The sequence below is a fragment of the Oenanthe melanoleuca genome, chromosome 2 (genome assembly GCF_029582105.1).
Source record: "Oenanthe melanoleuca isolate GR-GAL-2019-014 chromosome 2, OMel1.0, whole genome shotgun sequence".
Taxonomy (NCBI): Eukaryota; Metazoa; Chordata; class Aves; order Passeriformes; family Muscicapidae; genus Oenanthe; species Oenanthe melanoleuca.
The window spans coordinates 37,553,816-37,568,375 of NC_079335.1; the positions used below are offsets into that span (position 1 = coordinate 37,553,816).

Below are 14,560 nucleotides of genomic sequence, written 5' to 3' on the forward strand. Positions count from 1 at the left end.
TCTCATTACATTGTTCCATTGTAGGAGGACTCAGGGACAATGGTGGAAAAATAAAATCAGCTGCAAAAGCACTCACAGAGAATTTATTTTCTATTCTTTGTACTCCTCGGACTTGAAGAGATCACAGAGACTAGCACCAGCTCCTCTGGAAAAAAAAATAGGAATTTTTTTTTCATTCAACACATCTTCTAAGAAACAGGCCTAGGCAGAAACATTTAGTTTTATTGCAGAGCAGGTAATTCTGGATAACCCCCTCTCACCACCATGACATTAGCTGTCCTTATGGAAGGATAAAGACTATCTTGAAAAGCTACATTTGGTGCCATGATGCAGCTTCTGTAAGCTGGGAGACAACTCCAGAACTGGCAATGACAGTGGTGAAATTCCAGGACTGAGGTCCTCCACTGGAAGTGCACTTACAGCTCACCACCTTGCAGATAAAGAGAGCTGCTTCCTCCATGAAGGAGAGGAGCTCTTGGTGCAGAAAACACACAGGTACTGCCTTCTGAACAGCTCAATGCCCCATGCCACCACTGGTCAGTGAAAAACCCACAGTGGGCACTCAGTGCTCAAGATCAGCCATCAATGGGTTAATGTGACCTACTGCACCATTTGGTACATCAAGCCCCTTAGGCAGCCTCATCTAGTGGATACAACAGGAGGGTTATCCCACCCCATGCCTCAGTTCTGTAAACTTTCTCACTTGGACAGGGCCCCAAAAATCTTTTTGTTAAATAAAAATTAGATCCACCAAAAGGAGTTAAATTTCTTTAAAATACAGAGAAGATCCAATGTAATTAGAACAAAGAAAACAACCTCTCATACACTATATGTTTTTGGAATAACCTTCTTCATAAATTTAGGTTTAATCTTCCTTACAAAAATTTTACAAGGGCCAGAATTTGGTTGTTTTTACATTTTATGGCTCTTTCAGAGAAGTAATAAGATCACATACCCAGTATTTTGATAGTGTACCTCTGATAATTAATACAGCTGAAAGTGTCATTATCTCTGAATATGTATCCGCCAAAGGAACAGCAGGAACACTGAGTCTGTTTAGTTATCAGGGGTGAGGGTGGAAGATCTGAGCATCTCTTAGGAGAATAACTTTACAATTCTCACAGCTGAAAGAAAAGCTTCCTAAAGAACAAAGCTTGCAACTCATACCAAGTCACTTCTGCATATCAACACTGACTAGCAGCCAGGATCTTATCAAACTGTTGATTATTGTTTTTGTTTTTCTGTAAGTGTTTAACAATAAAAAGTAATCAGAAGAAAAGGTAGAGGCAACCCATAGACCTCTACCCTTCAAGTCATCTCCTCTTGAGAAAGCAACTGCAGAATTTCTGGTTGACATGAGACAAAGCCACAAAACTCCTTTAGCTGTCTGTGTGGTTTCCAGCAGTGACTGCCCAGAGCCACCTGTGAGACAAAGAGCAGGTTTGTGACACACAGGTTGTGACAATGAGTACCTCACTGGACATTGTACTGCACTGTGTTTGCCACTGCACTCCATTTTCTGGACTTTGCAACAGAACCATTCTTCAAAGACACAGCTCAGAGGGCCATATCTCCCTCCACTGCTTTCCATCCACCTGCTGTCCATGCCAGGATCTCCACCTCTACTTCTGCCTCTGCACCAGTGTGCCTGCAGTGCTTTCTTCTGGGCAAGCTCTGTTGTCCCTCCTTCATTTCTGTGAATATCAGTGACCCCTTCCCTCCCATCTAACCCTACTGTTACTCCCTCCCTAAGACCTCCCACTTGCCCCAGCCTCTCACTAACACACATCTCCTCACTGAGCAGCTTCCAAACACAGCTCAGCAATGCTGCTGAGCAGCACAGAAACTTCAGTCTCACCACCAGCCACCTTCTACCTCCACAGAGCCTCATTTTTTCTAAATAGTGGCACTGCAAATACTTAATCTCTAAACTCTGCTGTTCTAATTCTTATGAACTAGAGTATCAGAAATGGAAGGAGAAGTAGCAGCAAAAAGTGCAAGTTCAATAATAAAAAACTGCTAAAAATGCAGTCATCAGCCAGAAACAAGGGAAGAATAAAGACCATAGTCTCAACTACGAGTTGCTGTTATGAAGCCACCTGTGATTGGGCTCTTGAGCAAAAGGTATCTCTGGAAGTGAAAAACATACTACAAATTGTGAACTTTGAGTAAGCTGGAGACATGCAACCTTGTCATCTGAGAAACTGAGTTAAAAGAACATCTGAACCAGTTGAAGAAACAAAACCACATTTTCAGCTACTTCAGCAAAATGAGATCTTGCACATCCCAGAGGTGCACAGAGTGAAAACCACAACAGCAGAAAATGTAGTTTGCTCACCCACATTGTTCCTTTGAACCAGCAGAGACATGCTGGTTCAAGATACAGATTGGAGGAAACAACCATTCCTTTAGAGGAACAAGGTTTCTACAGCTGGTAGAAAACAGACATCAGGCCCATCACATGGAACACATGATCTCCCATGTATTACCTGTAGCATAACCAGTAAGATGAGCACACACCAGTGAGTTCATGAATTCATTCATCACTGTTCTTTTGCATAGGAGTACAGCTGTATTTTTGTATCATGTAGCAGAGCTGTAGTCCAGAGTAAGAAAAGCTGGTGCCAGCAGAGGGAGGCAGTTGCTCTCCAGGACATGCATCTTCACATTCCCCAATGCACAGTAGGAAGCCAACAAGTTTGTTTTTGTAGAAGTGAACTCACCCCTCAGCCATTGTGTAAATGTGGCTTTAAATCAAGCTGTAATTAGATTTTGCTGTATTTAACAAAACCCCTCTTGTGCTCCTCTTTTCCAGCTCTAGACAGGAAAGAAATGTATTTGTGAAAGAAAAAAGGAAAAAAGTTTATGCCTCTTCCCAGAGCATGTCCTGGCATGCATGCAAAAGCAAGTACAAAACATAAAACAATAAGCTTACAGGACACTCAATCTTCACATTACGTAGGAACACAAGGATCTCTCAGCTGGTCCACTGTTAAATGTCAGCTCATTATTATCAATATTCTGCTTCACCACATTAACCTTGTCAAAAGATACTAACAATCCAACCCTTGGAGCTTAGCTTCTCTTCATAAATTTAACTTACTTGGCAGAAACAGAAGTGGAAAATCTCTGCTAAAGACTTAGGCAAATTAAGACTGCCACGCAGTCCTTCTAGGACAGATATTTTTTTTTTTTCCTCTCTCAACTTTTATAGTCATGGCATTCCCATTTTTAACCAAACAGCTTTATCCCCCACTAGCAGTCTTTGTGTACTCTGGTAAATCCAAAATAAAACACTGTGTGTGTGTTGTTTTTATTTTTTTTTTTTTTCAAATCTCCTTTACTATAATACATGTTGCACAAGGTGGTTTTATTTTGTGTAAGTTCTTTATAGACTAAACTGTGTAATTCCATTGCACTTTACACTGCCATATGTGGAACTGCATTGCAAATGCAGTTGAGTACACTCAGAATAATAAAACAGCTTCAATTGTATTTTGATTAAAAGCTTACAAAGAACTTTATGGTGATGGCAATGGATACAATGGTAAACTGGTGCAAGGAAGTCAAGAGGACATGCCCAAGGGCACACAGCAAGTCAGCTGCTGCTTTAACAACAAAAAGTTTCTGCTCTTAATCTAGATCTTCCCAGTGAGTCAAAACCTACTGATAACTATCCCATCCTATAAAAGTTTCAGGTCCTTTAGAAGAAAGCAGAGGAGACAACTGCACATTACTCACACACAGACATCTAACCACTGCCCAAGAGTAAACTATTTACAAAGCTACTAATTTTTAGGAGAGCTTCAAAAGTGTGCCTTTTGTAAACCAACTTATTTTCAGAACATATACTCTAACAGCCTAATTCTCTACAAATCATCTGTTATGCTGCAAATTTTAAGAAGCCTAAAGCTGATTTAGACAACTCAAATGATAACCTCATTCTAAAGTAACTTTGCAGTTTAATCTCTAAATGCAAAAGATCAAAGTAAGAACAAATAATGGAAGTAGATTATCCTCCTACACCTGTAGGAGAATTCTTAAATTTGGTTGTTGTTGGTTGGGTTTTTTTAAATAGCCAATACTACCTCTTCCTGAAGCAGGATAATGAAGTTTGGTTCAGCACCAATCCAAAATGTCAATATGCAAAGAGTTGATGATTTTGAAACTCATAAATAATCTCAGCAAAAGCTCACAGTATTCAGTATCCTAATCCTCACTCTATCTCTACTGATACATAAATAAAAGAAAACAAGTTAAACATCCTGAATAAAAGAAACTTAAATTTTACATAATCAAAGACACTATAGGTACATTTATTTTCTCTCACCTTCTTTGACTCCTAGAAAACAAGAGCTGGCTTATTTTTCTGTAAGTCTGAGAGTTGGCACAATATAATGCCATCTACAAATGTGTGAAGCATTTTGAGTATTAATGTCTAACCAAACCATCAATTCAGAAAAAAATGGGAGTGAAATCCCATAAAGCAGGTGAATGGTATGGTGCCCTAACTAGGAAAGGCAAGTTTCTACACTACCTCTAAAGTAGAAGCATACAATAGGATTAGCCTTATCTTATTTAAGTTTCTTAACAGCAAGACTGCATCCTCCTGACAACATACTGTTTCCAGCAGGACTCAAATTCCAAGTAAGAGCAATTCTTAAAATAAAGTAGCTATGTCTGGCAGAGCTGGAACCACGAGGACAACACAAACACACAAACCAGTTTTATTCAGGTTTGACTAAAGAGGAAAAAACATTTCAGGCTAGACAAAAATAAGACCCAACACACCTAAAGAAGCTTCCAGACTACCATTTTTAGGTCATGCCCTGTACTTTGTCCTGCTCTTCAATTCATATGTAGGAAGGTCAGATCAGAAAGTGGATTCCCCTATGGCATTTCAAATCAGATTATTCTCTACATAATAATTAGTGCCATTCTTCTCATCACTTGCACAGTGTTTTGCTAGTCTGAGAATGTTGTGTTTATTTCTGAGAAGCTTTTTTTAATCCCTTCAAAGCACCAGCATCCTAAGCACAGCTATCTCATGCTCCATGAACTTTAGTGCAAACGCTGTTAGCATTTTCTTTTCTTCTTAACAACTTCATTACAGTGTTTACACAGGAATACAGTGCTTGTACTGTAAGCATGCAAAGCAAATATTCTGTAGTAAATGTAAGCTTTATTCAAAGTATAGCTTTAGAAGTCTTTATGGCATACTCCAGCCTGGACTGCCAGTGCTAGTGCAGGGAAAATGGCAAAAGAAGAACTATAGTGACAGACCTTTCATGCTAACAAGAACTCTGAAACAATCAAAAAGAAAACCTACAGGCCAAATGTATTTCCAAAATGTGCCTGCTCCTCTTTGCTACCCAGGACACCCTGAGTTATCCCTGCAAAAAGGGCCTCAGTTCCTCTACCCTGTCTTCTCAAGCTGTTTATTCACTATGAGATTAAGTATATGAGAGAAAAATGGCTGGAGGATAAAAAAACCTGGATCACAGTTGCATGAGAACTGGAAGTAGAACTTTTCTTCTTAAAGAACAAGATGCAATGTCCTTTTGGCAAGCTAGCAATCAAGTGATTTTCCTTCTGGTAGAACTAAGTATGACCAAGACACAGACCACCAGTGACAGACTTCCCAAAGAAATACAGCATTCAGGGAGAAAAGCAGTGTCAGGCATCCCTAAGGGCCTTTCCAGAAAAGAGTTTCTGCCAGAAGGAAAGCTCTTAAGCAAGACTAAAATCCCATTAAGGAAAAAAAATAAGGAGAGAAACACCAACAGCCTCTTAAAGCAGAGAGTTTAAATAATGTCAAAGCTATTAGTGGAGGCAGTGAGCAGTCAGAAAGGAAACAAAGGCAAAATAAGTGGTGTACTATGAAAATCTGCATTGTTGGCTTCAACTTATGAAAACACCTCATGGTTCTCCTCCAAAATTTTTTTTGGACTCACACAAAACTCTTGCATTTTACCTGTTCTAGCAGGAGAGAAATCAAACATTTACTATCCAGGGCTTACTCTGTACAAAGTGGAAGACTATTATGCTAGCCCATAATGCTTACACTGAATGAGTACCTGCTTTTTGGTGTTGCTCTTTCATTTGTTTTTAAGGGGTGGAAAAAGACTGCACTGAAAGGCACACATGGCCATGTACATAGATCTGCTTTTGCTGGTACCACTACCACATACCTAAGTACTGCAATTCAGGAAACAAAGAAAATCACTGAATGATTTAATGAAAAAAAAATTGTAAGCCCACTGAACCTGCTATTTTGAAATCCAATCTAGTATTAATGGCAATAATGCAAAGAATAAATCCAACACCACAATCTCAGAGATACAGTGATGCCTGAATAAATCAAAATCACTGGTTTTGGTTTGTGGTACAGAAGTTTACATTTGAATGCAGCTGGATTGCAGTCAGCTAGCCAGCTCCCACAGCAGTCCCTGCAAGCTGTATTGATTTCTAGGGAAGAAAAGGCACTGTAAATCTGCCTGGGCAGCATTGCGTCATACTTTTGGTTGGCTTGAAAAAAAGCAAATTAAATGTTTTCCATTAGCATGGTAAAGAAGCTATACAATTTTGTTTTTATTTCAAACAGTGTCTCAAGTTACAGAACACTTTAGCTAACTCTGTGGCAAGAACTACATGCTCTGTGTTTGTGAAGCCAGCAATTCATGCTTATGTGAAACCAGATGTGTGCACTGCACAGTTCCCAGGGCTGGAAAGGGCTTTTTAAAACGTGTTGCTGTCGATTAAAAAGGACTCTGCTTTTCACTTGGATCATGGAATATACTGAAGCAGAAACAACATGTTCTTGCAAGGAAGGGGAAAGAGGAGACGAGCAAAGTGTCAGAAGCAGAAGAAAACTTTAAGGCCATAAAAACCACACACACAGAACAGCATAGGAGCAATGCTGTAGTACAACAAAGAGCAGCACAGATCTAAAAAGCAATAAGCATAACATGATTTGAGGTAACAAGAACTCCTTGATCAATTATTCATATAATTTACAATAGTTACAGCTGCATCAATGAGGGGAAAAAAAAAAAAAAAGAATCTAGGGCAAATATAAAATCTTCACAGCTATGAAGTGTCCTTGATTTTCACCAGAACATTTGGCTGTCTCGTATCATGTGTTTCTAGTTAGTAACAAACCTCTCCAACAAAGGGAAACAAGAGAGAGAGGCACAGAACAAACTGCCTTGCTGGAAGCAGTGAGAGTGCTCAAGGCTGCATTTCCCTCATGGATGCTGTGCGTCACCAAATCCCAACACCACACTGACACTGCTGTGTTTGAAAGCTCACCATCACCCCACCTAAATACACCCATGCACCCCATGGGATTATGAGGATACCTTCTGTGAAGTCTTTACTCTCTCCATGCATAAAACTGCACTTTGAAAATAAATAAATGTTTAAATAACTCCCAGAATAAATGCTATAGTTTTTGTAATGTATGGTTATCTCAACTTGTATTGCTTTGTGCATTCCTAAGGCAAATGTAACAAAGGGAAACATTACAGAGATAAGTATTTCTGGATGAGGTTTTTGCCTTCAGTCTGAAATCACTTTGTAACCATCAGCAGCAGCTTTTCTGCTCTTTCAAGGTTTGAATACAGTGTCCTCAGTTGTTCAAGATGACCTTGCTAGTGGACTGGAGAAACAGGGGTGCAGCTGAAATCCAAGATATGTGAAGCAAAGAGAGGGCAGCAAATGGATGTGCTTACTTCTGTAAACTGTGCTTACTTCTCACCCCAAAACGTGAGCAGATCAGGAGGGAAGGTTGAGTTGAAGCACTGACTGTGCTAATGGGAGAACTCAACACTGATTTTGATTTTACTCCATGGATGGAAGGACGATGAACTTACATCTAGTTCAGAGCTCTAATTTCAGTTTAAATTAAGATCAATAAAGGGTTAACTAGAAAAATCTGCAATTCTTCTCAGGTGAAAAAAAATATTAATTTAAGAAGCTTTTCAACAACGAAGTTAACACCTCGCAACAGGTAGCTTTTGAAAATGGAGAAGCTGATAGAATTTTAAAAGCACCTAGGTTCAATCCTAAATAAATCTGTAGGAAACATTTCCACTACTATACACTTTTTTCAGCCAACTCTCTACACTTAGTTCAGTTGATCTCATCATTTTGAAGGAAAGATCCTGTATATATCATCATTACATTCAAAACACTGGCAAGCAAAACCATAGCACAGTCTAATCTCCTAAGTGTGTGCAACTGTAACACTGATAAGTTCAACAAAGTTCTTGGGGTCACATGTGCTTTTTTTTCCATCAGTGTGTATCCTGAACAAGCAAGAACAGGTTCTGGATGCTAAGAAATCACCACAGTGCTGATAAACAGAAAATCATCATATACAAACCTCATTCTTCTCCCATTTCTGAAGATACCAGGGAGTGTTTCCATATTTTTGTGGCCACTCAAAGCGAGCTCTGAGTGTGGCACTTGAAGTGGGATTTGTTTCTAATAACAGAGTATGCTGTAGAGCTCAGAAACAGCCTGTTCCCTTGCCAACAAAGAACTTTCTACTAATAATCTCAGGAATTACTTCTGGCTCTAACCTACAATGCATATCATGTTTTCCTCTCCCTGCCCCCAGCATTTGCTATTATAACATTTGCATCAGGTAGCAAGGAGCTATACACATAAAAGAAGGAGAAAGCTCAGACATGCACTTGAGCATTTATTTTGCAAAAAGAAAAATCCTTATTTTGAAAATTGTATCAGACAATTCAATCTGCTTGGAAAATGAATCACTTTACCTTGGTGTAAGACTGCTGAACTCCTGCCAAGGTTGCCTGGCCTGTTTGGAGGTCTTCACCTTTGGCAGAGGTCTCCAGATGAAGTCAGATCTCTTCACCCTGGAATTCCCAGAGGCTCCCTGCATCAATGCCTGCAGACACAGCAACAGGGAAGACATTTAGCTTCACCATCAAAGCCACACTTTTAAAATGGATAAGCGAACAGCGTCCTTAAAGGCTGCATCTTGGTTTAAACAATGTAAATTTCCAAAAATTAGAACCCTACATAACCTTTTGGAGACTTAAAGGCTGCAAAGAGGTGTTTATTTAGCAATACTGGACAAGCATTCAGTCAGCTATAGATGGTCTCTAGCCTTTATGCAGTTGGGACTGGCAGTATAATCTCCAAGCTCTGAAATTTAACAGGTGACCTACAGGTACAAATTCTGAATTTCTCTCATGTCATTATTTTCCCCACATTGAAACTGCTCAGAGACATGCACTGGAAATGCTGCAGGGCAAAGAGCACAAGTGTGACACTTCATCTTCTCAGGGGACTCACATAATGCAGCATCCCTGCAGGCAAGAACACTGCCTGCAAACCACCCAGCCTCCCTGCACAGCCTCCACCCAGCTCACAAAGCAGTCCTTGTTAAAGTCCACCCAGAACAATGTCTTATGCTCAGAAAGAATAAAAATAAAAATCTTTAAATTCCACCATCAGAAGGGAAGGATAATGAGATTGCCTTCCTGAAATGAGTGTGTTTCACCACTGCCTTTTACAAGCAGAACAACCACACAGAATTTAGTAGTTTACAAGCTGTGACCTAAATCCTTGTTTATGTTCTTTTTCTCAAAATGCCACCTGAGGTAAGACCAGCTCTAATCACAGAAAAGTACTTGGGTACATGATATTTCTGTGGTTTTATTTGACAGTATGTGGTCAAGCACCCTCACTGGCACAAGCAGATGGCACAGCAGCTTCCTCTAAGCAAACAATTCTGAGTGGTTTCAAATTACTTTAATTTTCTAATCAGCTATTCACTCTAGAAACAGGACTGCAGTCAGGTTACAGACCATGTGATGCAACAAAAATATATGCAGAAACAGCTTAAGCACAAGTTCAAGAAAATAATTTTTGGTCTCATACTGTTAACAAACTGAACTGGTAGCAATATTCATCAGACGGATTGGTATCTGCATGTAAATACTTAAAATTAGAAAAAAATAACAAGAGAAAGATGAAGGCATAAGCATATTCAGAGTGGCATAGCATTACAGCTACTCAGCTATTATGAGCCTGCTGTAGTACTGTTATTGTGGTATCTGGTAAAAAAAAAAAATTAAAAACATAGCAAAAAAAAAAAAAAATGTTTTTCAACCTTGCCTTGTTTAGTACAACAAAGCACAACAACAGATTACCAGCCAGAAACACACTCTATTACAAATTATTCTGATATCTAAATTACTGTATTTTAAGCAGCAGTTCTTAATGATGCTCATTTCAGTCTAAAAAACAAAGCAACTGTGTAAGCAAAAGGATCCCTGTAAGTTCATACTTGACAAGTCAAAGGGGAAAAAAGTGAACACTATCATTAGTGGAAGATAACAAATCTGTTCCAGCCATGTTGATTGGCCAACAGCCTGAGCAAGTTCAAGTACAAACACTTATTTCCAAGTTGAATGACAAATTTTAGCAGCTATCAAGTGGTCAGGATAGAAGACATCCCCAAAATCCCCAGAAGATTGCTAGATGTACTCCTTAAAAACAAGAACTTGTGACAAAATACTGTAGGGAAAAAAGGTTCCCCACAGTATTTTGTGCAGGTAAATACTCAGCTTCACAAATTCCTTCCCTTCTGCCTGTTGAAATTAGAGTCCCTTTCTTTTTTGCTTCTCCATTAAATTCTTGGTTTAGCATCTGCAAAAAACATGGTCCCAAATTTATATTTGGTATTACTAGTGTTACCAGTCTCGTATGGGAAATAAATATGATTAGGTTGAATATATTCATGTTTAAAGATGAAAGTTTGGTATTGAGTTTATGTGTGTGTATGCATCTGCACAAATATATTTATATTAAATAGCTGCAATGTTATCAGTCAGCTTCTCTAAAATGCTCAAAAAAAATATTTTTATGAACCTGTTTTGTATTTATAGACTACATCCTGAGTTTCAGCCTTTATCCAACAAACTGGAGCCTTTTATGACACATGTAGTTTCCTGCTTCATTATCCAGTATCAACAAGTCTTTGGGCTTTTTTTTCTGAGAGGATTTTTGATCCTCAATTGCTATGTTCTTCCTCTCTTGCTAAGTATAAAATCAAAGTTTTAATACTTACAAAAATACACATCTCATGGAAGAGAAGCCAAACGAAATTTAGAAGGATTTGTGAATGAATAAATGGCCTTCTTATTCTAATAATCCCAAAGGCATCAACCTAAACCTTCAAACCTCTCTCAAGCCTACCATGAGGTTTCCATAATCCAAACTAAAGTCTTTAAAAACATAGGATTCCTTTACAAAGAAATAAACTGATATGGAAGCTCAGCAGCACATGATTAAGCATTTGATAACGTGATGCTTTGATAAGGTGTTACCTTCATCTCTGTCACGGAGAAGCAGCATCAATCAGGAAACTGAAATTAGGCAGCTGGAGGAATCTAGCCACTCAAGATATACTTTCTGTGTCAAAAAAAGATATTAGTGCTCTCCGCAGACAAACCTCTGTGAGAGAATAAAGTCATTTAACAAAGCAGAAGAGGTTGAGAACTCCTCAGCTATATATGAAGCTAGAAATAAGGGAATATCTAGCAATGTGTATTGTGAAAAACTATAAAACCTTTTTAATGCAGATCCTACATTTTCACACCCAGCAGGTACAGACTCTCACATCTCTATAATTTTCAGGTAAAATTCTAGCATCAAGTATAAATTGAAAGGTATAGTCAATTTAGAGAACACAGTTTTCAAAAACATTAATGGAGTTTTGTCAGAAAGGGTCCATAACCACTAACTCTGGCAGTTTCTACTCCTGCAGACAGACTTGCTTTCATTTACATCAACAATAAAACTAAATTGTAATCTGTTTCCATGTTCAGCATTAAGCCCCTGAAAAGACTGAGGAATCAAATTAAAGAGATACAGAAAAATCTCAAGTCAGGCACTTCCCACAGTTAATAATAATACATTCATATTTAACACACTGCTACTTTAATTACTACTCTATATTACTTTTGTTGGCTAATAAATAGTATCTTCAGTACTGAAGGTTTTACTTTTGAGGTGGAGTAACACTCATCTTTTCTGACTTGATACCCATTTGTTAGAAGCATTCATCCCAATTCAGATCAAGACTAATAAATTTAGTCACCTAGACACCTAGAAGGTACTAAGAGGAGCCTTACCCTCTGCAAAGTTTGATGAAAATACTGCTAATTTCCCCAAGCAAGAGTTATATCCAGTGGACAACTGGAACAAAGATGTAGCAACATCTTTAAAAGTTTCAAGATTTCAGTCCCACCATTCTTGCAGCCCTGAGTATCTCACCAGGATAGCACAGCTATCTAGCCACTAAAAACTGTCAGGGAAAGTTACAGCACATTTGCAGAAGCATCAAAGTGCACTAATCTCCTAAACATTAATTATACTGAAACAAAGATTCAATTAGAAGCAGATCACTAAGTCCAACACACTAATACTTTTGTTTGCATGCATGTCTGAGAAACGTATCTACAAGAAGAGACAAAAAGCAGATCTTCATTTTACCTTTATTAGTTTTCTGCCCACTTTCTTAACTACTCTTTTCTACTCTCCAGCACCAAGGGTTTCATTTGCAGTGTGTATCAGTTATTAAAATCTAATAGGAACAAAAAGAAAAAGGAACATAGAAAAAAAAGCAGGTTTTCTGGCCAGCCTACTACCTGGTTCTACAGGATAGGATTTGTTTTTCTGAAGTTAAAAAGTAAATGAAAAATATGTATAGCCATCATGACAGAGTAATTAGGGTGCTGAAGCATCAGTGGGCAGCCTGGTAAATTAGGGCTCCAAAGATGAGCAAAAGAGATGATGTGTTTTTGAGGAATTGTTTTAGAGGGGATTGAAGGACAGGGAAATTACAGACTTGAACAAAGCAGCAGCATGGATGGACCTGATGGGTTTCCAGCTGTCACTTCCTTTGTGCACCTGAGGAACAACAATCAGATACCAAACAAACTAATGACAACAAAAAAGCAATCAGAATTAGGTCTGCTAAGACAGGTGGCTATCAAGAGGATAAACACAATTCTTATAGAAAACCATTCCTTCAAGAAACTCCCCAGAAAAGCAGATAATGATGGAAAGTACTCCCCAGCTGAAAGCACAAACACAGTTCAAGGAGTGCCAACAAAAACTGCAACTGGGACTTTATGAACTGTGTTTATATGCTAATGTACCACTTCCTACCCTCTTCAGCCTTTGAGAATATGGATCTCTTGCCAAGGGACTTGAAAGAAGAAAGCCTGTAAACTTGTGAAAGTTCCTGAATTTGGCGACAACAGCCAACTAAGAGTTCAAAGAAAGGCTGCACAATGAGAAAAATGAGGCACACCAAGAAAAAGGGGAAAGGAAAACGAGGCACATGATGAAAAGCAAGTCTAGTGATTCAAGAGTGGGGTGGTGTGGGAAGCAGAAAAGGCCTTGACACTGTGCAAGCTCTGCTCAGGAATAAGAAAAACATCTCTGTATTATCAACACTGATTTCAGTACAAATCCAAAACACGTCTCCAGATCAGCTACTATGAAGAAAATTTACTCTATCTGAGCCAAAACCAGCACAAAGTGACACCAGAAGATAGGCTTAAGAAGGAGCCTGGTACCATGATTAATTTTAAGTAAACAAGACCAGGAAATCTATTCAAAACAGCAAGTTTTCTCTGTGAAAGGGAATAGGAAAATGCCACAATGTCTTTTTACTGCAAACATCACAGAGAACCATAAAACAGAGAATAGAAGCTGAAATTAAGACAAAATAAGAGACCTTCTGTAAGAGTTCTTGGTGAATTGTCTATCAGTCCAAAAAAAAATAAAAAGCCAATGAAGCTTCTAAGGACATGATTAAAGTAGTTAATTGTCAAATTTTCAAAAAATAATGTACTCTCTAAGACATTACTGATGATTCAGGGAAGATGTCGATATACTCGGTCTCAGACTTATTTCCCAAATATAATGGTTTCTGAATGACATATAATCCCAGAAGTAAGCCAAATTCTGAACTGTCCTGCTTTTCAGTTTGCCATTTAGCTTTATTCATTTTCCATAGTCCCCATGAAAACATAACCACTTTGCTGTTCATAAGATACAAGCTAAGTAATTGGTTTGACTTTGGAACAAACATTAGAAGCAACCATATGCTATCACCATCTTTGCCTGGTACTTGGAAAAAATCTGAAGACATTGATGAAAATATACAAGAGCAATTAATTATTTGCAGCTCAAAGGGGAAACATGTATGTTACACTGACTGCCTGCATTCTCAAAACAAACTTTCTAAAAATCAGGAGCACTTAATGGGCAGAATTGGTAATCTACTAAGCATAAGAAAAGCATGGAAATATAAGCAAAACTATGCATGAGACAGACTTTAGATCTAATAAGAGTGACACCACTCTCTAGCTTGTAAGAGTGATGCCATGATAATCTTAACAATGATAGTCTGGAATACACAGACACTTGCAAAATTCTTTGCAACATCGAAGTTACACAAATGCTCCTTAATGACTTCAGATTTGGACTCATGATTGTTTTTGTTGCA

At 38.4% G+C, this 14,560-nt stretch overlaps 1 protein-coding gene across 1 annotated transcript in view; it reads right to left on the bottom strand.

Moving 5' to 3' along the window:
* FAM110B (family with sequence similarity 110 member B) overlaps positions 1–14,560 on the bottom strand; it is a 108,441-nt gene that overhangs the window by 70,543 nt on the left and 23,338 nt on the right. Inside the window, exon 2 of the mRNA XM_056485308.1 lies at positions 8,787–8,917. The gene's annotated coding sequence lies outside the window, so the exon portion shown is untranslated. The remainder of the gene's footprint in view (positions 1–8,786; positions 8,918–14,560) is intronic.